General features: G+C 39.0%; 1 protein-coding gene across 1 annotated transcript in view; it reads left to right on the forward strand.

Annotated features, from left to right (window-relative positions):
* Window positions 1-17,155, forward strand: part of DACH2 (dachshund family transcription factor 2) — a 745,051-nt gene that overhangs the window by 390,384 nt on the left and 337,512 nt on the right. The gene's annotated exons all lie outside the window — the stretch shown is intronic.

Here is a 17,155-nt window from a genome sequence, read left to right on the forward strand (position 1 = left end):
CTCTAAACATTCCATCAAAAACTAGTAGCACTGATAAATGAACTTGGTAAAGTAGCATGATACAAAATAAATATCCAGAAATCAGTTGCCTTTTTACACACAACAATAATCAACTATCAGAAAGGGAAACTGAGAAAACATTCTCATTCATAATTGCTTCAAAAATAATAAAATACCTAGGAATAAATTTAACCAAGGATATAAAAGACCTTTACTTGGAAAAATGCTAAGTCACTGAAGAAGATGCAAATAAATGGAAGCATATAGTATGTTTATTGATTGGAAGAATTAGCACCTTTAAAATGTCCATACTACTCAAAGCAATCTATAGATTAAAAACAATTCTTATCAAGATACCAATGGCATATTTCACAGAACTAGAAAAAAACGTGCCAAAGATTTATATGAAACCACAAAAGGACCTGAATAGTTACAGCAATCTTGAGAAAGAACATAGAGCAATTATGCTACCTGTATCAAGCTATACTGTGATTCTATAGTAAATACAACAGCATGGTATTGGTATAAAAACAGACACATAGATCAATGGGAAAGACTAGAGATCCCAGAATAAAACACACCCATATGATCAATTAATAGATGACAGAAAATGTAAGAATATACAATGGGATAAAGATGGCATCTTCAATAAATGGTGATGGAAAGTGGGACAAATACATGTAAAAAACTAAAACTAGACTACCTTCTTACACCATACAATAGAATAACATCAAAATGGATTAAATAATTACATGTTAGAGTCCAATCCATAAAAATTCTAGAATAAAACATAGACAGTAAAATCTTGAACATTTCCCATAGCAATATTTTTTTCTGGCAAGGGAAACATGAAAAAAGTAAACAAATGTGACTATCTCAAACTAAAAAGTTTTTTCACAGCAAAGGAAATCACTAACAAAATGAAAAGACAACCCTCTGAATGGGAGAACATATTCACCAATACATCTCACAGGTTAATATCCACAATTTAGAAATAACTTATAAATCTCAACACCAAAGAAACATCAATTCAATTTAAAAATGGGCAAAGAACCTGAATAGACACTTTTCCAAAGAGGGCATACAAAGGGCCAATAGACATATGAAAAGATATGCATCATAACTAATCAACAGAGAAATGCATATTAAAACCACAATGAGATACCACTTCACACCTGTCAGAACAGCTATCATTAATATATCAACAAACACCAAGGGTTGGCGAGAATGTGGAGAAAAGGGAACACTGGTGTACTGTTGGTGCAGCCCTTGTGGAAAGCAGCATGGAGTTAGCCCCAAAATAAAAAATGGGACTTCCTTATGACCCAGAGATTCCACTTCTGGGAATTTATTCAAAGAAACCCAAAACATTAATTCTAAATAGTATACGCACCCCTATGTTCATTGCAGCATTATTTACAATAGCCAAGATTTGGAAGTACCCATCAGTAGATGATTGGATAAAAAAGGGTGGCACATTTACACAATGGAATACTACTTGGCCTTTAACAAAACAAAATCTTATCCTTTGTGACAGCATGGATGTACCTGGAGAGCATTTACTAAGTGAAATAAGCTATTCAGAGAAAGACAAGTACCATATTATTTCACTTATATGTGGAATCTAATGAACAAAATGAACTAACAAGCGAAGAAGAGAGACTCATTGATAGACAGCAGCCTGACAGCTGTGGATAGGGGCATTGGGGGGCTAGGTGGGAGTGGGTAGAGGTATTGAACAGGAAGGAGAAAAAAACTTATGAGCACTGACAGCAGTGTGATGTTTGCAGGGGGAAGAGGGTGATGGGCTTTGGAGTCTAGTATAGGTGTGATAAAATGTGATGGAAGGAGACTTGACTTGGAGTGATGGACATACAATACAGTGTACAGATGTGTTGTAGAGTTTGAACATGAAACCTGTTTAATTTCATTAACCAGCATCACCCCAATAAATTTAGTAAAAAGGAAAAAAAAAGAATTCAGTAACAAAATTATGATTGTATTCTCATTTGTAAATATTCAAAGATAGAAATTATAAATGGCCAAATAATAATTTGAAAGGCATATGCAAACTTTGGAATTTAAGACTATATTTTGTTGTACAAAGTTTTAGAATAATCTAGGTATTTTCATCTAGATAAGAAAAATCTAGAATTGTTCCATGTCAGCCTTATTTAGGAGAGACTAACTGCACATTAAATCACTGCAAAATACTATATCATTTTCATGTAGCCTAAGTCAGTGACCTAATTTTATGGAAATTTTAATATTTCATGTATGCTCACTGTGCCAATTTAAAAATAGCATCACGATTATTTCTGGATTAAAAATATATGTTTTAGAAAAATACTATATGGGTGTTTGCAAGGGAGAACCAAGATGGCGGCATAGGTTAACGCTGGAGTTTGCTGCTTTGAACAACTACTTCAAAAGTGAAACTAAAACACGGAACGGACATCACCCAGAACCACAGGAACGCTGGCTGAGTGGAAGTCCTACAACTAGGAGGAAAGAGAAACGCACACGGACACTCAGAGGAGGCGCAGTGCTGAAGTCAAATTCTGAGGTGCGGAGTGCGCGGAGCGGGCTGGCGGCGGAGGGCACGGTTGTTGTTTTCAATCGGGAGGGAGTCGCAGACTCTGAGCACCAGATCCGGGCGAGTCTTTAGGGACCCAGACTCAAACGGGAGAAGCGGGACTGTCTGGCTTCGGTCAGAGCGAGTGCAGCTTTCTCTCCGAGCTTTGCAGCGGGTGCTGGGACTCAGAGAGGCAGAGCCCCTGGGGACAGGACTGAGAGCCGCCATAACTGCTCTCTCCGGCCCACCCTGTTGATCCTGTGCGACCCGCCCCGCCCAAGCCCTGCACAAAGGCATTTGCCGGATAGCCTCAGGCAAAGGCTAGATTAGCACCTCCCTAGAGGACAGAAGTTCTCTCACTGCTGACACAGCTGATTCTCATAGCCACTTGGCCTGGAGGTCAAACCCTCCCTGGAATTAGCTACAACAATCAAGATTTAACTTTAAGACTGCGAACAAAGACCACTAGGGGGTGCACCAAGGAAGCATAACAAAATGCGGAGACAAAGAAACAGGACAAAATTGTCAATGGAAGATATAGAGTTCAGAACCACACTTTTAAGGTCTCTCAAGAACTGTTTAGAAGCTGTCGATAAACTTAATGAGATCTACACGAAAACTAATAAGACCCTCGATCTTATATTGGGGAACCAACGAGAAATTAAGCATACACGGACTGAAATAACGAGTATTATACAGACGCCCGACAGCAGACCAGAGGAGTGCAAGAATCAAGTCAATGATTTGAAATGCGAGGAAGCAAAAAACATCCAACCGGAAAAGCAAAATGAAAAAAGAATCCAAAAATGCGAGGATAGTGTAAGGAGCCTCTGGGACAGCTTCAAGCGTACCAACATCAGAATTATAGGGGTGCCAGAAGATGAGAGAGAGCAAGATATTGAAAACCTATTTGAAGAAATAATGACAGAAAACTTCCCCCACCTGGTGAAAGAAATGGACTTACAGGTCCAAGAAGCGCGGAGAACCCCAAACAAAAGGAATCCAAAGAGGACCACACCAAGACACATTATAATTAAAATGCCAAGAGCAAAAGACAAAGAGAGAATCTTAAAAGCAGCAAGAGAAAGAAACTCAGTTACCTACAAGGGAATACCCATACGACTGTCAGCTGATTTCTCAACAGAAACTTTGCAGGCCAGAAGGGAGTGGCAAGAAATATTCAAAGTGATGAATACCAAGAACCTACAACCAAGATTACTTTACCCAGCAAAGCTATCATTCAGAATTGAAGGTCAGATAAAGAGCTTCACAGATAAGGAAAAGCTAAAGGAGTTCATCACCACCAAACCAGGATTATATGAAATGCTGAAAGGTATCCTTTAAGAAGAGGAAGAGGAAGAAAAAGGTAAAGATACACATTATGAACAACAAATATGCATCTATCAACAAGTGAATCTAAAAATCAAGTGAATTAATAATCTGATGAACAGAATGAACTGTTGATTATAATAGAATCAGGGACATAGAAAGGGAATGGACTGACTATTCTTGGTGGGGAAAGGGGTGTGGGAGATGTGGGAAGAGACTGGACAAAAATCGTGCACCTATGGATGAGGACAGTGGGTGGGGAGTGAGGGCGGAGGGTGGGGCGGGAACTGGGAGGAGGGGAGTTATGGGGGGGAAAAAAAAGAGGAACAAATGTAATAATCTGAACAATAAAGATTTAATTAAAAAAAAAAAAAAAGAAAAATACTATATGAATTTTACAGTCTTGACCATTTCAGTACATATTGTCACCTGGAAAGTTCCACTAATAAAGTGCTTGGCTATACAAATAACAGTTGTGTATGAATCTGGAAACTGTATGACTGATAACAAGTGTAATATTAATTTGGAAGTATAAAATTACAAGTATCACAGAAAAATATTTCAGACTTTTGGGGGGAATAAAATTCCACATACGATAAAATGTGATTTACAAAAAGAGTCAACACTAATTGGGAAAGAAGTGAAATTGATATTTTGGACCAAGAGACCATATGTGGTCATGTAAACAGCCCCATGGTTTGTATTATTTCAGTCATTAGCTCTGTGGAATTGGGCAAATCTTTTATTCTCTTTAGAACTCAGTTTGCAATATGCACTGCTATGTCTCGTCTCTCCTAAGTTCATTTTCCATTGGTTCACTTCTTAAAACACCATGCAAATATAATACATGATTATTATTGGTGTTATAAGACAAATGGTATTACCAGCATTATAACCAAAACCAAATTATGAAAATTATATTGATTATATAAGTAAATATTTTTTTTCACATGTTTGTTTTACCTTAAAGGAATCTGCACCTCCTAGTTTTAGAATTTTATCAGTTAATGCTTCACATGTATTGCATTATACATACCGGTTACAGCAGACAGTAATATTCAGGAGCAGTCAATAAACCTTAAGATAATTGAAGGAAGAACATTTAGATAATTTTCCATTTTCCTTCCTGAACTATGGTACAAAATCCAAGTCAATGCTATATTGACATAGGTTTTCTATTTGCCATCAGTTATAAATGCTGGGATTACCTAAGTGATTGTTTTCTCAGAAAGCCATAATGTAATCTCAAAATTAATACTCCAACAACCCTGCACTAATTAAAACTGCAATTATATTTTTGCTCAAACAAAACGACTTAATAAACATTATCACAAACTGTTTACCCTTCCCCAAAACAATTTATGCTCACTAATACAATTTCCCATTAAAACTGCTGCCAGGTAAATTAAAAACTCTTGAAATAGTAAGTAAGTGGGAAATTAATTCAACAGTTTAATCTAGACCTAATAACAGTTGCAAGCTCAGAAAAAGATTGCTACAGCGGGGAGTTAATTAACAACTTATTCCCCATTTGATAAAAGTAATCCACTCTAATTCCAGTGTAATTTACCTCAATGTAATATAAAACTGCAAGCTGCTTCTAGTGCTGGTAATTATTAGCTTTGTCTTGTGGCCACACTGACAATAAAAGTCAGCAGTACCTTAATAATAAGAGCCTGTCTGCTAAATGCCCACAATTAAAGATGTAATATGAAATCTTACAGCAGCAGCAACCAGGTCTATTGCCACACAAGCAGGGGTTGCAGTTTAGATTTAAACTGCATTTAATTGCTCCACCTAGTTCTAGAAAACAGGTGTGCTGTGTGAAAAGCATGCATTTTATTGGCTTCATATAGGGAAGCTTAGGGAAGATAGGTGATGAATCCATCCTACTGCCACTGACTTACTAAAGCTATCATCACTTTTTACTTGAACTATTGCATAAATAGATATAGTTTCTCTACTCTCCCCCACTATAGCCCATCCTCTATGTAGCCACCTGCACAAATCTCATCTTTTAACTTCCTTGGATATAAACCCTCATTTACTAACTATTGTCCACAAGATGAAGTTGAAACTCCCTCGCATGACATAAAAGTCGTTTCATGTTCTGGCTCTAATCTACTGTTCAAACTTTATCAACTTGGAATATAAATGAAGAAGACACATTCTGCTGTGGCCTGTAGTACCTTTTTCTTATTTATCAACCCTTTCCCTGCTTAACTACCACCTCCTATGTTAAGTTCTCTTTGACACTGCCCATGAAAATTTAGTTACTCCTTTTTTTTCTATTATAGTACACTTTAGATTCCTCAATCATTCCACTTATTGTGTTGCCTTTTATGTTTGTTCACATGTTTGTCTCCATCTACTATCAGTTTTCAAAGCGTGGACCAGCAGTATCAGCATCAACTGGGAACTTGTTAGAAATGTGAATTCTCAATCTTCTGACCATATCTACTGAATCAGAAACTCCAGGGGGGAGGTCCAGCAATATGTATTTTGACAAGTCCTGTTACTATTCAGATGGACAGTAAACTTTGAGAAACATAGAGATTGTGAGCATCTTGAGGCATAGGCAAAAGCTTACTAATTTAAAAAATCTTCACATGGCATCATAGCACATAGTAAGTACTAAGCTGTACTTTTGAATGAAAGAGTTATGGGAAAATGGAATAAATGGTATGCAAAAATAGCAAATCTTAGAGAAAATGCACATAACTTTCAAGTTGCCCTTATCCAACTAAAATGCAAAATATGTTTTCCCAATTGAGCAATTTCTTTACATTAAATAGTGAAACAGTCAAAGATCATAAATTATTAATATGTCAATTCCTTCTGTGCAACAAAAGTTAAATCCCACAGAAGTATGCTTGTATGATTACTATTATTCTCTAAAGGTTAATATAGTTTATTTTCTCTTTGGAAGTAAAGTTTTAGGTTATAAAAACTTTGACTATCTTATGCAGTCAAGATAGTCTAACTCTTTTAAATATTAAAATTAAAACTCATTTAAACTCATAACTTTCAGTGATTCCTGAACATTACATGCAATCAGATATTGTATGTCCCTTGAATTTTGGCTGTGAGTGCTAAGCTTCTATATAATTTATATTATATTGTTAATGCATGAATATAGATGAGTAATGTATAGATAAATAGGACCAGTACAAATAATAGACATTATCAAACTACAATGAAGTCATTGAAAAGTACATTTTCTCTTAAAAGTACATGAATCTCAACTGTACAAATAATGTGTGTATGTTATTATCCCACTACATTAGTTATCAACTATGGTTGCTTTTTTACTCCCAATTATTATATATAACATTTGTTTACAACATAAATCAACCTGAATAAACTCTTTATGGACTTTGAACATGTATCTTAGAAATAGAATGTATTTTGGGAGCAGCTCTATCAGAAAAAAAAGGACAAATTCAAATGATATAGTAATTATTATTTTTAGATCTTTATTGTTTATAGGATTACATATGTCCCTTTTTCCTCCTAATTGACTCTTCTAGCCTTCTGTAGGGTTATCCTGGTCTTGGCACGGATGGTTTGATCAGATTCGTGTTGGGAGTGTTGCCAGTAGCATGTATGAGAGGGCATCAGGCCATTCGTCTTCTAATGTCTCAGCTCTGCCTGGTTTGCTGGCACTTCCTCTCTGTCACCTGTAATGGCACAGATTTCCTGCCCTGGGCTGTTCCCTTTTGCCTCAGGTCACTACAGGTTGGGTCAGAAGCAGCTGTTTTGCAAGTGGGAAAGAAGGGACCTCCCTTGTGTTTCAGGTGGGCAGTGCTGATCCTCCTTCCTGGACTTACTGACCAGCTCCCTTTCTGCTCACCAGCAGAAGTTCTTCTAAGAAATACAGCCTCCCCCCGCCCCCAGATTCAATGTTGGGTATGTCCTTCAGGCCCCTCCAGTGTAGGCTGGCCCTGAGCTGTTACGTGGCCCTTCTCACTGGTCATGGGGAGCTTTCCCGGCTGCACGATGGTGGGGTGCTAGTGCTACTCTATCTGGGGGCTCCAGCCCCAGGCTTCCACTGCTGTACCCACTCCCCAATCTCCACAGTCAGTGCCCTTAGGACCTCCTCTCTCAGTCCCAGGCACTCCCATCTCACCTACACATCTGCAGCCTCTTCAGTCTCCTCAGGTCCTTGGTTCTAATAGGTCCATGTCAGGGGAGGCTGCATTCACGTCTGTACTTTCAGCGCACCTCCTGGCCACTGGACCTGGCAGTGGAATTGAGCAGCTGGGCTCTAGGGTGACAGTGGCAGCACAGTAGCAGTGGCAGTGGATGAGTACACAGCAGGGGCAAGAGTCTTGCTGGGTTAGTGGTGGTCCCACAATGGTGGCACAGAGGCCTAGTGGAGTCCTCCGTCAGGTGCACGGGATCAGGCTGAGTGTCTGCTAGGCTCACGGAGGTCTTGCCTGTGTCTTCTGCAGATGTGTGGGGCCCAAATTTCAGTGAGTTTGGGTAGTGGCAAGGCTTGGCACCTAGCTGCTGCCTTTCTCCACAGCCTCCTCACAAGGAGGTGTGTCCTCCAGGCTGTAGCTGTGTGCAGAGAGTGGCTAGGGCTGTAGCAACAGCTCCTTGTAACGATAGCGTGGAGTCCCACAGGTGTTGGCTGCAGGTGCACAGGTCCCAGCGGTCCAGGCAATGTCTGTAGTGGGCACGCACAAAGTCTGGGCTGTGTCCTTGAAGCATACACTCGCTTGGGTGGAGTCCATGGTAGGGTGCCCCTGGGTTCAGGACATATCCGGGTCTAGCCCAGGTGGTGGTGAGGCTGGGTGTCTAGCCATTGCTTCTTCCTGCAGCCTCCTCCCAAGGAGGAACTTGTAAATCTGTCAAGATGGTTTGGTCTCTGAGCCAGAGCAGCACCTGGGAAGTAGCTATGACAGTAGTAAGGGCTCTATGGCCAGGAGAACCTGAACCATCAGCCCCTGAGATTTCCCGTGTGGTCAGACTGTACACCAAGCATTTCAAACTCATGGCCCCAGGCCTAATGCGGCCCACAACAAATATTTTTGTGGTCCAGCCAATATAACGGTATTTAGGAAACGTTTTAATAAAAATTTCGTAACTTAATTTTTACAATATCCTGTTATAAATAATTATTAACAAACTACAATATTTGCTAATGACTGATTACTATAATCCTGTTGCATTCATTTCCCTTAGCATCTTATGTGCAGGTACACCATTTCTCTCCACTAATACTTGCAGTGAATATTTTAGCAGCTGATTGCCAAGTCATTAGTCTTATACTGATTTGTTTGGTATGCACAACAGGAAATATTTCACTTTCAGAGAACAAGAAAAATAGGTTTATTTGCATTATGCTTATTAATTTGTGCAGTTATTCAGTGTCTGGTGAGTTAATGTTCAAGAAAAAATGCTAATTTTTATTAAAATGTTCTATTATTTTATGTTAATGATTACTCATTTATTTCAGCCCTTTGTATTCAGAGTGTCTCTATCTAAATAAAACTATGTTTCTATGAAAATTGAAGCTTTGGGGTTTATTTTGCAGTCCACAGAAACTTAAACCTTGTTTATTTGGTCCGTGTTAGCCTTTGAGTTTGACATGCTTGCTATACACACACACACACACACACACACACACACACACATGCACACACCCGCTCTCTCCCTCCTCCACTCACACTCTCTCCCTCATTCCAGTCCTGCTGACAGCCATGCTGGAATCTTGCTATATTTGCCATTTTAATTCTTTTTTTTATTGCTTAAAGTATTACAAAGGGTATTACATATGTGTCCTTTTTTTCCCACACCCTTGACAATCCCCTGGCCTCCCTTACCCACCAGTGTCTTATGTCCATTGGTTATGCTTATATGCATGCATACAAGTCCTTTGGTTGATCTCTTACCCCTCTCCCTCCTGCCCCCCAACCCTCCCCGGCCTTCCCGCTGCAGTTTGACAATCTGTTTGAGGCAGCTCTGCCTCTGTATCTATTATTGTTCAAAAGTTTATAATGGTCTCTACTATCCATGAATGAGTGAGATCATGTGGTATTTTTCCTTCATTGACTAGCTTATTTCAGTTAGCATAATGCTCTCCAGTTCCATCCATGACGTTGCAAATGGTAAGAGTTCCTTCTTTTTTACAGCAGCATAGTATTCCATCGTGTAGATGTACCACAGTTTTCTAATCCATTCATCAGCCGATGGGCACTTAGGCTGTTTCCAGATCTTAGCTATGGTGAATTGTGCTGCTATGAACATAGGGGTGCATATATCCTTACTGATTGGTGTTTCTGGTTTCTTGGGATATATTCCTAGAAGTGGGATCACAGGGTCAAATGGGAGTTCCATTTGTAGTTTTTTGAGGAAACTCCATACTGTCTTCCATAGTGGCTGCACCAGTCTGCATTACCACCAGCAGTGCACAAGTGTTCCTTTTTCTCCACATCCTCTCCAGTACTTGTCGTTTGTTGATTTGTTGATGATAGCCAGTCTGACATGTGTGAGATGGTACCTCATTGTTGTTTTGATTTGCATCTCTCAGATGATTAGTGACTTTGAGCATGTTTTCATATGTCTGTTGGCTTTCTGAATGTCCTCTTTTGAAAGGTGTCTATTTAGGTCCTTTGCCATTTTAATTCTTTATGCTTATGTTTCTCTCTATACATATTTCTTCTCATTACAGCAGTCCATTTAGCATTTCTTACAGTGCTTGTTTGGTGATAATTAACTTTTTTCATCTTTTTATTTGTCTGGGAAACTCTATTTCATCATCTATTTTGAATGATAGATTAGCTGGATATAATCTTGGTTTCAGATCCTTGCTTTTCATTACCTTAAAAACTTCATGCTATTCCCTTCTGCCCTGTAGAGTTTCTGATGAGATATCAGATGACATCCTTATGGGAGCTCCTTTGTAGGTAACAAATTGCTGCCCTTAAGATTCTCTTTTTGTCTGCAATTTTTGGCATTTTAATTATGATGTGTCTGGGTGTGGGCCTGTTTGGGTTCTTCTTGCTAGGGACTCTCTGTGCCTCCTGAACATGTGTGACTTTTTACTTCACCAGCTTAGGGAAGTTTTCTGCTATTATTTCTTCACACAGGTTCTATATCACTTACACACTTTCTTCCCCTTCTGGTAGAATATCCAAAGATATGAATGTTATTATCATTTTTTGTTGTCCCACAGCTTCCTTGAGCTGTACTCCTGTTTTTTAATTGTTGTTTTGTTTGTTTGTTTTTTATTTCTGATTGAGTGATTTTTTTTCCTACCCTGTCTTCTAATTCACTGATCTGATCCTCAGCTTCCCCTAATCTGATATTTATTCCTTCCAATGTGTTCTTTATTGGTGTTATATTATTCTTTTATTTCCGACTTTCTTTTTTCATAATTACTATGTATTTTCTCACGATGATGAGCATCCTTACTATCATTATCCTGAACTCTATATCTGATAAATTTCTTATCTCCATTTCATTTAGCTCTTCTTCTGGATAATTCTCTTGTTCTTTATTTTGGGGCTTTCTTTTTTGTCTCCCCATTTTGGCTGCCTGTTTGTGTTTGTGTTCATGTGTTATGTTGATCTGCTACAACTCCCAATTTCTAGGGCAGGACAATGTCAGATGCTATTTGTGACTGGCCTTCAGTACTCTGTTTGGAGCTATCAGCAATCCACGGTTTGTGACCCCCTCTGCTGGGGCTGGGTGCTAATATGTGCACCAAGGTCTTCTTTTCCTAGCCTTGGGCCCAGAATTAGATCATGCAAAGACTCAGAACCTCAAGAGACCTACCTATTCTTGCAGTCAGATTGTTATTCAGTCTTGATTAGTATCAGACTATGGACCACAGGATTGAGCAATAGTTTTTCCAACATGGCTCAGCAATTCTTTCTGCCTGCAGGCTGATTATTATTCTCAGTGTCTTAATGAGCCTCAGAAACTCCATGAGGGCAGGGGCAGGCAAGGGTTTTTCCCAATAGGGTGGGACAATTGCTTTCCACATCATGGAGAAGTTGCTTGGATGGTAAAGGTCTGCTGGAAAAATATATCCTCTGCTGTATGAATGAATGACTCAGCACCGGAACCCAGGGTGTCTGCCTTTGGAGCTCTAACCCCAGAGCCACCAACCCTGGCTTCTGCTCAAATGGCTCCAGTCCACTCTGCCCTCACTCTGCTAGAGCTCAAGGTGAGTGGCTGCTCATGAAATTGTGAGTCTTGTCTTTTAATGAAGGTGCCTGCTTTTCTAGCCATCTCTTCCTGGCAGACATCAACCCTCCTGCTTTTCACAGCCAGATGTTCTGGTAAACCATCTCAGGTCTGGTACTCTGGGATGGGGAACCCAGTTTGGAGTTTAGACCTCAGAGTTCTCAGTGGGAATGCCTCCAACTGAGATATCCCCCTTGAATCTAAGCTGCTGTCTGTGGGAGCCCAACCAGTCCTTTCACATCTCTGATCCTCCTATCAGTGTTTACTAGTATACAGTCTCCACTTTATGTCTTTAGTTATCAGGAATCTCTCCAGCTAGTCTTCAGTTGATTATTCAGGATGGTTTTTCTGTATGTTGTTTTCCAGTTTGGTCCTATGATCATGTCAATTTAGCTTCCACTTGCTCCACTGCCGTTTTGGAATTCTCCTCAAATTATATTATAATGCAACCTTTTTGTTATTTCATCTAGAGAATGTATAGAGGTGAGCAAACGTAGGTTTATAGTTGTTTGAAAGGAAAACTATGTATCATGCAAGTTATGATTATTACGATAGCTTTATTATTATAAGTAACTAGAGGACCAGTACATAAAATCTGTGCACTCGGAGGGGGGAGGGTCCCTCAGCCTGGCCTGCACCCTCTTGCAGTCCAGGAGGACTTGGGGGATGTCCGGCTGATGGTTTAGGCTCATATGAACTGACAGTCAGACATCCTTAGCGCTGCTGCAGAGACGGGAGAGGCTCCTGCCACCACCACAGTGCTCGCCAGCCATAAGCCCAGCTCAAGGCTTCTGGTTGAGTGGCGCTTCCCCTGTGAGAGTGCACTGAACACCAAGAGGCAGCTTCTGCGTTGAGTGTCTGTCCCCTGGTAGTTAGTGTGTATCATAGTGACCGGTTGTTCCACTGTTTGGTCAGTTTGCATATTAGCCTTTTGTTATATAGGATAATACAAGAATAAACTGTGTTTCATGTACTCACAATTGTAAGCCTACTTTTGCCCACCCCTATATGTGCTTTTCAGGAGCATAAAATAAGACTTGTGAGATTAAAATGTGTTAGCATTTTTTGTATATGATCAATATGGTACATTTTTGTGGATATGAATATATGTTCATGTCCACACCATGTGGTTACATTTACTGTGACTTTTAATGGGGGACATTTTAAAAATAGACTACTCTGTATATGTATGCAATAATTATCATAATGTCATAATAAAACCTTTATGTGTTTCAAAATAGTTTTATATTCTACTAGAGGCCTGGTGCACGAATTTGTGCATGGGTAAGCCCCCCCTCCCCCAGCCCACCAGGGCTGGCTGGCCAGGTGGAGGGACCGTGGGAGGGTGGCTGTGGGAGTGCACTGACCACTCGGCCAGCCGGGGGGGAAGGAAGGTCTGCAGGAGGTTGGCCGGCCAGCCCGATCAGGCCAATCTTGGGCCAATTGGGGCCAGCAAGCTGCAGGGATGGACCACAGGAGGTTGGCTGTGGGAGTGCACTGACCACCAGGGGGAAGCTCCTGTATTAAGCATCTACCCCCTGATGGTCAGTGTGCATCATAGCTACCAGCAGGTCATCTGGTCACAAAGGTCACTTAGGCTTTTATATATATAGATTTCTTATATAATTCTCACATTACCTTGTAAGGCAGTCAAAGCAGTTGTTATTCTTATTTTACAAATAAAGAAATCAAGACCCATATATTATAAATGAGATGATAAAGCCATCATTATAATTCAGGTTGCCTGAATGTGGGTCAAGTGCTCATTCCACTTTATTATAATTCTTCCACATTTGAACAGATTCAATTCCATTCACTAAACATGTATGGTTGAGCTACTGTTTGCCAGACACTATGCTTGGGTATATTTGGGTATAACAATGTATTGATGGATGGCAAATAATTGGATAGATGTTAACTGAAAAGCAAACAACTCTAGGATGGAGTGATAATATAACAAAAACAGATGTGTTTTTGCAAAAGCATATTGAAGACTGTGTAATGGATGAATAATTCACTTTAGAGAGTACTGGAGTTTGAACTTTACTCAGTAGGCAGCCAATTAATATTTTTTGAGGAAATAATGTTGGATTAGGAATTTTAAGCAGGTTTTTCTGTCAGCGAATAGGTGGTTATATTGGAGCAGAGAGTTAGGTCAGAGGAGTGTATGGACTTTGTGCTCTAATTAGAGTTTGACATAATCCAAGTTTGTGGAAGTAAGGCCTGAGCTAGAATATCAGCAGTGACAATAAAAAAGAATGATGTGAGTGTCTTGTCCTATAGCTCAGGTGGTTGGAGTGTCATCCTGTACACCAAAATGTTACATTTTAATCCCCAGTCAGGGCGACTTTGGGAGGCAACTTATGGATGTTTCTCTCTACTCTTCTCTTTTCTCTTTTCTCTTCTCTTCTCTTCTCTTCTCTTCTCTTCTCTTCTCTTCTCTTCTCTTCTCTTCTCTTCTCTTCTCTTCTCTTCTCTTCTCTTCTCTTCTTCTTCTTCTTCTTCTTCTTCTTCTTCTTCTTCTTCTTCTTCTTCTTCTTCTTCTTCTTCTTCTTCTTCTTCTTCTTCTTCTTCTTCTTCTTCTTCTTCTTCTTCTTCTTCTTCTTCTTCTTCTTCTTCTTCTTCTTCTTCTTCTTCTTCTTCTCTCTCTCTCTCTCTCTCTCTCTCTCTCTCTCTCTCTCTCTCTCTCTCCTTGATTCCCGTCTGTCTAGAATCAACAAAAAGATACCCTCAGGTGAGGATTTTTAGAAAGGTATGATGTATGCATTCCTCATCTATACATAAGTGGAATACTGACTCTCTGCCTTGCTTATAAGATCCTTGGTAATTCCTATGTGCAGCTTTAAAAATGTCTACATATCTCCCACAGAGCTTGTCAAATAAAGTGCATTCATTATTGTAAGAACCTGATAGATATTTTTAACTGGGCATCTGTTTGAAATGTTCATGGTATTTAAAGTTGATGAGGTTGTAATGGCATTTATTCTTTTTTAACTTTAAGGTTGGTTTTTGTGGCTCAATATTTTTAAAAATTTATTTGTTATTAAAACTTTCAGTGGTTAATTTTAGTTGACATATGAATCAAGGAATGGAAAGATTAGATTGGAAGGTTACATTGAGTGTTTGAGTTACCTTCTTTTAGAGAAGCTTCCTAGCTATTCCATAGTTTATATGGATGAAAATGTGATGTGTAAAATGTCATATTTTGCACAGTGCTCATGTTTCATGCTTATTCGATGCCCTTGTTCTAGGTTCCTGATAGCTCAGTGCTGCTGTGTAGACCTATAGTCTAGATACCGTCTGATTACTACTTAATGAATATGATGATTTTATCATTAACACAGGTTGATATGTGTGGATAAATGAAATACCAAAAATCCAAAATTATTGAGATATGGATTTGGGAAGAAGTTAGTTATGTCAGTCATGATCACTCCCAATTTCACCTTCTGGATCTTTTTCCCTGTCTTCAGTGCACAAGCTCTTATATACCTGAACAGATTTAAAACTCATAACATTTTACATAAATGCATTTGTTTTTAAGTCCAATGTCATAAAGAGATTTTAGCCCAGTATTTGGATACATTGCTATCAAATGGTACTGTGAGCTGATTCTTCAGAGCTTTAATCAGGCAAAATCTTCTCTTCCTGGTTGGCATTCATTCCACCATGCACATTTTGTCCACAGTATACTAGGTTTGGTTTATGATGATAGTACACTAAGGCCTGTAACTCATTTTTTATAAGCTCCACAATTGTACTAGGGAACTGTAGCAGCTCACTTTAATGTACAGATCTATAGGCTTTGAACTTAGGAACCACCCATGGCTTATGACAAAAGTATAATCTGAGGTACCGTCATCTCGGTTACTCTTAAATTCTTAATCATTTGTACTACCAAAAACAAACTAACCAAACTGAAATGAAATGAAAGTTTACCATTACTAAAAATGTAGTATGAAGCAACTGAAAGCCCACCTAGACCTCTCATCTCAGCTCCAGACTATGTTTACTTCCTTACTAGGTACCTAGATGTCCAAAATGCCACTTAAAATCAACACATTCAAAGCCAAGTTCATTGTATTCACTTTCAATATTTTATCATCCTCCATGTTCTACAACCTTGGTACAACCTTGACCAAACCAGAAATCTGTAAGTCATCATTAACCTCTCACTCAAGTAAACAGTCAACTTATCTTATAGATTTTACCTTTTAACCCTTTCATTTCTATTTCTTCCCCTCTTTTCATACCACCAATACCCTAAAAATACCCTTTATTATCTTCATAGGCAACAACTTAAGCCCTTTTAATGGATTTCAGTTGTTTCCTATATAACCCCCCTCCCCTTATTGGAGTACAATTTACAAACAATAAATCTTGCTAACTTGATATGTACCACATGTTGAGTTTAGGCTATTGTATGTGGTTATAATCACCACAACTAAGATATAAACCATTTCCAATCCTTTTGCAGTCAGTCCCCTCCCTTGATCTCAGCCCCAGCGAACCACTATTTTGCTCTTAATTATTAAATTTTTATCCTGGATTCAGGACCACAATATGTAGTCTTTTGCCTCTAGTTTCTTTTACTCAGCATAATCCTTTTGTGATTTATCCATGGCATTGCCTCCATCAGTGATTCGTCAAATTTTGTTGTATGGATATACCAAATTGTGTTTATCCATTCATTAGTTGATGATTGTCTTGCTACTATTTTTTCTATTATTAATAATAGTGCTATGAGTTTATGCTGCTATACTTACAAGTCTTTTGGACATATGTTGTTTTTATTCTTGAGGAAAAAAACAACAACTAGGAGTAGGATTGTTGGGTCATATGGTAAGCATATGTAACTTTAGAAGAAAACTGCCAAATTGCCTAAGTGGCTCACATAATTTGCATTCCTACCAGCAGTATAAGAGTTCCAGTTTCTCTACTGGATTGCTATTATTTATTTTTAAACAATTAATTCACCAGTGAAGCTACCTGGGCATGGCGTTTTGATTAAGTTTTAAATTCAAATTTAACTTATTTAGCATATAGTTATTT

Source organism: Myotis daubentonii, chromosome X (genome assembly GCF_963259705.1).
Source record: "Myotis daubentonii chromosome X, mMyoDau2.1, whole genome shotgun sequence".
Lineage (NCBI taxonomy): Eukaryota > Metazoa > Chordata > Mammalia > Chiroptera > Vespertilionidae > Myotis > Myotis daubentonii.